This window comes from Coturnix japonica, chromosome 2 (assembly GCF_001577835.2).
Source record: "Coturnix japonica isolate 7356 chromosome 2, Coturnix japonica 2.1, whole genome shotgun sequence".
Taxonomy (NCBI): Eukaryota; Metazoa; Chordata; class Aves; order Galliformes; family Phasianidae; genus Coturnix; species Coturnix japonica.
In genome coordinates this window covers 1,686,184-1,693,797 of record NC_029517.1, presented here as the reverse complement: position 1 = coordinate 1,693,797, position 7,614 = coordinate 1,686,184, and the positions used below count along the sequence as shown (strand labels likewise).

Genomic DNA, 7,614 nt, shown 5'->3' with positions numbered 1-7,614 from the left:
AAAAATGATTTGTTATATTGGGAAGGAGCTGTTGTAAGCTATGTAGAAACAATGGAAATCATCTGTACGTGAGTCATGAGAGCATAAGAGACATACAGGAGAAACTCAGGGTAACCCCATTCAGGGTAACCCCATCATAGTTACCCTGATTAACCCCCATTAAATAAACACATGGAAGGAAGTAGTCTGTATTTACATTGTTTCAATTTAAGTACAGAGAAAGAAATGGTGGTTCTTCACACGGCAGATATCTGAGCTGCAGAACTCCGTGACAGTCTGTGGATGCAGGAAGTCTTCCTGAGTTATAAAGGAAATTAGGCAGGACCTGGGGAGGAGTGACCTGATGAGTATTACCAAGTAGACAGATCACATAGAATCACAGAATGGCCTGGGTTGAAATGGAACTCAAAGAACATCCAGTTCCAACCCCCTGCTGTGTGCAGGGTCACCAACCAGCAGCCCAGGCTGCCCATCCAGCCTGGCCTTGAATAATGCCTGCAGGGATGGGGCATCCACAGCCTCCTTGGGCAACCTGTTCCAGTGTGTCACCACCCTCTGGGTGAAAAACTTCTAAGATCCAACCTAAACCTCCACTGTCTCAGTTTAAAGCCATTCTCCCTTGTCCCATCACTGCCCACCCTTGTAAACAGCCATTCCCCCTCCTGTTTAAAAGCTCCCTTCAAGTACTGGAAGGCCACAATGAGGTCTCCCTGCAGCCTTCTCCAAGCTAAACAAGCCCAGTTCCCTCAACCTTTCCTCACAGGGGATGTGCTCCAGCCCTCTGATCATCTTAGTGGTCTCCTCTGGATCCACTCTAAGAGCTCCATGTCCTTCCTGCACTGGGGTCCCCAGCAAAACAGATGGGGCCTCACAAGAGCTGAGTAGAGGGGGACAATCACCTCCCTCTCCCTGCTGGCCACCCCTTTTAATGCAGCTTTCCAGGCTACAAGCACATTTGGTTCAGGAAATTCCCTGAGATGAAATCAGTGGGAAACTGGAAGAGCAGTTGGTGTGGGAGCATCACTTTGTCATCTGCTTACTGACACTGCTGGAAAGGGATCCTGGACTAATGAGTGTTTGGTCTGAATTAGCACCCCTGTCATTTGCTATTACGAGCTAATTACTGGCATTAAACTATTAGAATGACAGAATTCAATAATAACTCAGCAATTCCTCATATTATATTTCAAATTTAGGTTTTAGATAGACAAACTATTGTGTCTATTTGTGTGTGATCGAGCAATGAGTCTGTACTGCTTCCAAAGGATGCCTGCCTTGGGATAGCAAGCCAGACTCGAGCAATCAGAGAATCACAGCTTGGCTTAACAGCAGCCTATAAACGTGGGGGAACGAATATCCAGCAATACAATGTTAATTGTGGTGGGGCTGGTTAACAGACAGGCCTGGAACCCCCCTTACAGACACCCCGCCTCCCCCATCCCGGCGTGCTCCGCTCTATGGGCGGGGCGGGCCGCGCTGTGGCGGCGGAGCAGGCCCGGGGCGGGGGAGGTGAGCTGGGCTGAGCTGATGGCCGCGGGGCGATGCACGGCTTCATTCTCATCCGTCCCGCTATGGGGACAGGAGAGCGTCCGGGGGTGGGGGGTTGTGAGGGGATACTGCGTCCTGAAGGGGGTGGAGGGACCTTGTGGTGGAGGGGTGGGGTGTGTCAGGGTGGTGGGAGGGAAGTTTGAGGGTGGCTGGAGGGTGTGAGGGGGGACGATGTGGGGCCTCGCTGAGAGTGGGAGAAGGGGAAGGGATTTGGAAGGGCTGTGTTCGATCCTGGTAGACAGGCGGCAGCAGAAGGAGGTGATCCTGCCATGATACACTGCTGAGCACTGTGACCGGTCCTGGGCCTCCAGTGCTACAGAGACATGGGGAGATGCCATAAGTGATGCTGTGATGCTGCAGGTCCTGGAGCTCTGTGCTGGGAGGAGAGGCTGGGAGCTGTGGCTGCTCAATGCAGAGACTCAGTGAGATTCTGCCCGTGTCCATAAATCCCATGGAGACTGGCTGCCCAATGCTAGGACAGGAGGCAGTGGGCACAAACTAGCTTCATCTGACCATCAGGAAGCACTTCTGTGCTGGGCAGCTGCCAGAGCATTGCCACAGGGACCCTACGATTGTGGGTCTCTTCCTTGGGGAACTAAAGAAGCCACATGGATGTGGTGCTGGGTGTCCCTGCTGGAGCAAGGGTTTGATCAGATGGATCCAGAGGTCCTTTCCAGCCTCAACCCATCCGTGCTTTTGGGACTGTGTGTTTGCTTGCACTAAAGGTGGTTTATATTTTTAAGAGATTAAGGGAAAGAGCTTCAAGCCCGTAGAGAGATGTTAATGTGTGATTTAGGTGGGGCAGGAGATTTCATGGGGGAGCTGAGTGTTGGGGTTTGAGTTCCATGCAATACGTGTTATGTGTGGTAGTTGATAGTAGTATGTCTGGACATAATTTGTGATGGAAGGTTTTATATTCTCTTCCTTTTGTTTATGAGCCTTTGTTTATCAGCTCCTTACTGATGTGTGTTTGCTTTCAGAGCCTTTCACGTAGATTCCAAGTCCAGAAATTAAAGCAGGAGTTTCTTCAGTGAGTTGGATCTAATCTTCCATGGAGGAGCTTGCATAACAGTAAGAGATCTGATTCAGGCTGCCTTAATAATCCCTTGGTAGTCACTGGGGAGACTGAGCTGCTGCTTAGGGAGCGAGGGATGGAGGAGCTGCCTTCTGGTGAAGTTCAATGTGGGAATGGCCTGAGCAGCCCTGTTTGCTGGAGGGCTGGTAAAGAAGTATTGCTTGGGGGAGCTCTGAACAGTTTTCTGCTGAGGTGTAGGATGTGCAGGTGTTTTGTGTTAAGAAAATAATAAGCACTGCTTACTTCAGTTATAAACTACAGCTTGTTCTTTACAGGCTTTGTGCCAGTAGAATTGCTGGGCTCTACCAGGTGTTAGTGATTCATGCTCCGGAAGATTTGATACGTGCTTAATCAAAAAACACAAAGACGTTGTCAGAGTACAGGACCTGAGTTCAAAGGCCTGCCACGTAAAGTCCAGTGCGGATACTTTGGGCAGCTAATCATACACAAACAGAAAGGGGCCAAAGGAGGAAATGGTAAGTCAGACTGAAAGAACAGGATCACGGATTGACTTGGTTCTATGTATGCCTTGATCGGACTGGTAAGTTAGGAAAGCGTTTTTTTCGCAGAGAGAGTGGTGAGGTATTGGAATGGGCTGCGGTGGAATCCCCATCCCTGAAGGGGTTTAGGGGATGTGTGGACGTGGCAGTGAGTGGTAGATGTGGTGCAGTTATAGGATTTGGTGGGTCAGGCTGGTAGTTGGACCTGGTGACTCTGAAAGAGAATCAGAAGATCAGAGGGCTGGGGCACCTTTCTGATGAGGAAAGGTTGAGGGAACTGGGCTTGTTTAGCTTGAATAAGAGAAGGCTGCAGGGAGGCCTCATTGTAGGCATCCAGTACTTGAAAGGAGTGTATAAACAGGAGGGGGAACAGCTGTTTGTGAGGGTGGACAGTGATAGGACAAGGGAGAATTGTTTGAAACTGAGACAGGGGAGGTTTATGTTGGATCTTAGGAGGAAGTTTTTCACCCATAGGCTGGTGACACACTGGAACAGGTTGCCCAAGGAGGCTGTGGATGCCCCATCCCTGCAGGCATTCAAGGCCAGGCTGGATGTGGCTCTGGGCAGCCTGGGCTGCTGGTTGGTGCACACAGCAGGGGGTTAGAATTGGGTGAGCATTGTGTTTGTTCTGTCTCCCCTCTTTCAGCAATGCCTGCAATGCAAGTAAACCCCTCAATCACTGAAAACTGCATGCGGCCTTGTGCACCTCGGGATGCTGTGTAGTAACTACAGATGATGTTATCTGTAGTGGTGGACACATGTATATTTTTAAGCTTAAGCTCTGGCTGCTGGTTGGCACGGTGAGTTGGAAGATATATGTTTAATAAACGTGTTGTCTTTCTGTTTTGTTGTATCTGAAAGATAAATGAGAACATTCAGTGCAGTCCCTGTGTGGTGTTTGCCAGGTGGGACATTGCTGAGCTGTGCGTTGCCAACCATCAAACAATGGCTTTGAGCTCAAGTGTGGTAGATTTAGATTGGATATAAGGGAAAAGTCTTTTACAATGAGAGTGATGAGGCATTGGCACAGGTTGCACAGAGATGTGGTGGATCCCCCATCCCTGGAGACTTTCAAGGCAAGTCTATATCAGGCCCTGGGCAACCTGATCTATTTGTGGTGTTCCTGTTCATTGCAAGTATGTTGGACTGAATGGCCTTTAAAGGTCCCTTCCAACTCTAAGGATTCTGTGATTCTCTAAGTTGTAGAGCAGCACTGGTGTGTGTGACCGTACCTAAAAGGTAACTGTTCACATTAATACATCCAAGTAGGCAATTTCCTTTAGTGTTCTCATTTCACTTTTATGCTAAAGCTGAAGCAGTTTTCTGTAGTGCTCCATCCGTGCTGTTGCCACACGCTGGAGGTGGACGTGATGTCTCAAGCTGACGTGCAATCATTCTGATTATTGTTGAAACACATTCTGATGCACACTGAAGTGAAGTTGGCAAGCTTAGTTTGATTTTACAACCAAGATGAGTGCTGGAAAAGAGATCTCAGCTCTTAGGAGATGATAGGAGCTCTGCAGGCAAGGGGGGTATGAGTGGCTGTGGGGAATGTTCTTTGCTCTTACCACCTTAGGTAGCAAAACCACTTGAGAGTGAGGTACCTTTTAAAGACACTTGGAGCATTGGAAATGATTTTTTGATACGGGCTGCTTAAAGCTGTCATTCCCTTTAACAAACGTTTGACTTCACACTGATATTTCTGTGCTTTTTTTGTTGTTTTTTTTTTCCACCTAATGCTTTATTTATGTGGTTTGCCTGAAGCGGAGTGAACGCCTTCTTTTATTTCTCAAGTTATTTGAGGTAATCTCTTAATGTCTGCAGATTTAGAGGTGCTTTACAGCAAGCCGGGATAACTTGAAATCAGCAGTTGTGGTATCAAAAGTACTTTGTGTGTCGTTTCGTAGCTGGCGATGTCTCTTGAGTGCATCTAGGAACTGATGTCTTGGAGAAGAAAATGAGCTGTTTGTTTTCCTGAAGGCTTTCGAGGATGTTGTTCACCCACTGCACAGCAGGGTTTACATATTCATACAGACAAGGGCCAATTAGTGAGTTATCTCATGCTGTCCCTGTGATTCTCTTTCAGAGGTGATGGGAGCTGTGCTGTTGGTCTTCTGGCACCTTGTCCTGAGTGATGGCGTGTCCGAAGGGCAGAACTCCTGTGTGATCTGAATGTACCAGGTAATTTCCAGTAATAGCTTATGGTGGGAGACTGTGACCTGATAAAGGACAAGAAGCCAAGAGGAGGGCAACATTTGTTCTATATTTAGCTGTAATTACTTCTCTAAAAAGAGCACGCCAAGCTATAAGCATTTTAAAAAATGGCTGTGTTGTACTGGGAAATCAGGCCTCGCTGCAGCACTAACACAACTGCAGGCCTAATGAAGCTGCAGTGTCCTTAGGAGTGATCTGGTTTCTGTGAATACAAAGAACTTAACTCAGCATTTCTGATGCTTCAGGTGAAGCAGGAGAAGGGAGAATAGCGAATGTTTTTGCTATCAGATCCCCACCTCATCTGTTTATTTGCGAGGTAACAGATGGACACAGCTCTGACCTTTGGGAATACTTTGATTGCCTTTCAGCAGCAGCGCTGTTACAAGAGGATTTGTTGAGGGCAGTGCAGAATAACTCTTTGAGACGCGTCTGTCTTGTGTAGCAGCCTGTAAAGATCTGAGGTGGCATTCACTGCTGTATCTTTAACTGAAATCAGTGATTTCTTTTCAGGTTGTCCTCATGAATACTCCAGTGGAGAATGTCCATGATCTTCTTTGCTTGTGTGGTGCGGGTGAGAGATGCTCTTCCCCTCTCAGCCTCCACAGACTTTCATTTCAACCAGGACTTTCTGGAATGCAGAAAGAAATTGAAGGCATTATCCTCACTTCTGGCACGGTATCCAAGTCGAGGCACAGCAAAAGGACGTGACCTGAGCATACAGTGAGTTCCTACCTCAGCTGGTTTGTTTTCTCACTTCACTTGTTTAAGATGGCTGTGCTGGAGATTAATTGAACCTTAAGGATGAGGTGAGGTGTATTCTATGAAACCCTATGGATTGTAACCTCCTAGCTGTATTTGGAAACTGAATTTCACAGTGCCGGAACCATGCAGCTCCTACTCAGTTTTATAAGCATATGTTAAGAGTTGCTTAGTTTAGTTGTCATTTTTTTATAGCAAATCCATTCTGCTTAATGGATGGTACTTGTCATTATTGGCAACTGGAGTGGGTTGGACTTGGTCTTGGTGCCTAGGAATTTACTAGCTTTATCTAAAACTGAGCCCAAACCCTATTATTTGCTGACAGTCAGATCTTCCTCATGCTTTCGCAGTAGATGATGTGACCTAGAAATCCCTGGGTTCCTCCAGTTCTTATCCTGACTTGCACAGATCTGCCTACAGTGGGCTGGAGCTGTGTGGAGGAATGAGAAATGTTTTCTTCTATCAGAGAAAGATCTGCTAGTCTTTATTTCAAGAAGTCAAGGTTCTATTCAGAGACATTTTGCTTCCTATTCAGTTTAGTTTTAAAAATGAGTTGTAGTTGGTGATTGTAGGAAAGCTTACACTGATCCTGAGCTGGAACTGTGTCTCTTCCCGAGGGAGTTACTGGGGAAAGCAGATACATAAGCTTCAGCTGAATGAATTGGGAAATCAGTGATTATCTTTTTAATTCTTTTTCCTTCAGGTTGTGTTTATGCCCTCTAGTAGTAACATATTCTGCTGATAAATAGGAATGTGATGAAACAGGAGGGAGAACAATTGTTTACATGAGTTGATAGTGGTAGGACAAGGGAGAATGGTTTGAAACTGAGATGGGGAGGTTTAGGTTGGATCTTAGGTGGAAGTTTTTCATCCAGAGGTTGGTGACGCACTGGAACAGGTTGCCCAAGGAGGCTGTGGATGCCCCATCCCTGCAGGCATTCAAGGCCAGGCTGGATGTGGCTCTGGGCAGCCTGCGTCACACCCTTGGTGAAACAAACTTCCTCCTAAGTGTAGCACTAAACTCCCCTGTTTTCAAACCATTCCCCTTTGTCCCATCACTGTCCACCCCCCTAAACGGTCACCCATCAATCATGACATTCATTTCTTTTGGGGATTTATTTTTCATCTGAACTCCTACAAGGCTGAATGAAGCAATTCAACCTCACGACTTAAAGAAACAATGCATACAAAACATATGAGGGCTGTATAATGAGTTCTCCCTAAAGATTTACTCAATTGCCGTTACTACCCTTGTAAAGAATTGACTTCCCTCCTGCTTATAGGCTCCTTTGGTCCTGGAAAGCTGCGACTGCAAATGAGTTCACCCACACAGCCTTCTCCAGGCTGAAACGTGCCCAATTATGAAGATACTACATGAATTTAAGTTGTGTCAGAAGTGAATGTGTTCCTAACAATCTATTTTGTCTTCCTTTTTCCCTGTACCCCATCTGTCTACACTCATCAGATTCCTTCCAAATAATATCAGGTTTTGGTAATTGGAGTCCTATCTCGCCGGCG

General features: G+C 46.8%; 1 long non-coding RNA gene across 6 annotated transcripts; it reads left to right on the top strand.

The window, feature by feature from the left end:
- Positions 1-1,437: 1,437 nt before the first annotated feature.
- Positions 1,438-6,077, top strand: LOC107308848. Of its 6 annotated transcripts, none has more exons than XR_001552937.2 (5): positions 1,438-1,509; positions 2,529-2,578; positions 2,899-3,099; positions 5,210-5,304; positions 5,848-6,077. It is a non-coding gene; the product is annotated as an uncharacterized LOC107308848 (long non-coding RNA). The 6 variants fall into 6 exon arrangements; XR_001552940.2 differs by having other exon boundaries at positions 1,447-1,509; positions 2,529-2,619; XR_001552939.2 differs by lacking the exon at positions 1,438-1,509 and adding an exon at positions 1,577-1,595.
- Positions 6,078-7,614: the final 1,537 nt, after the last annotated feature.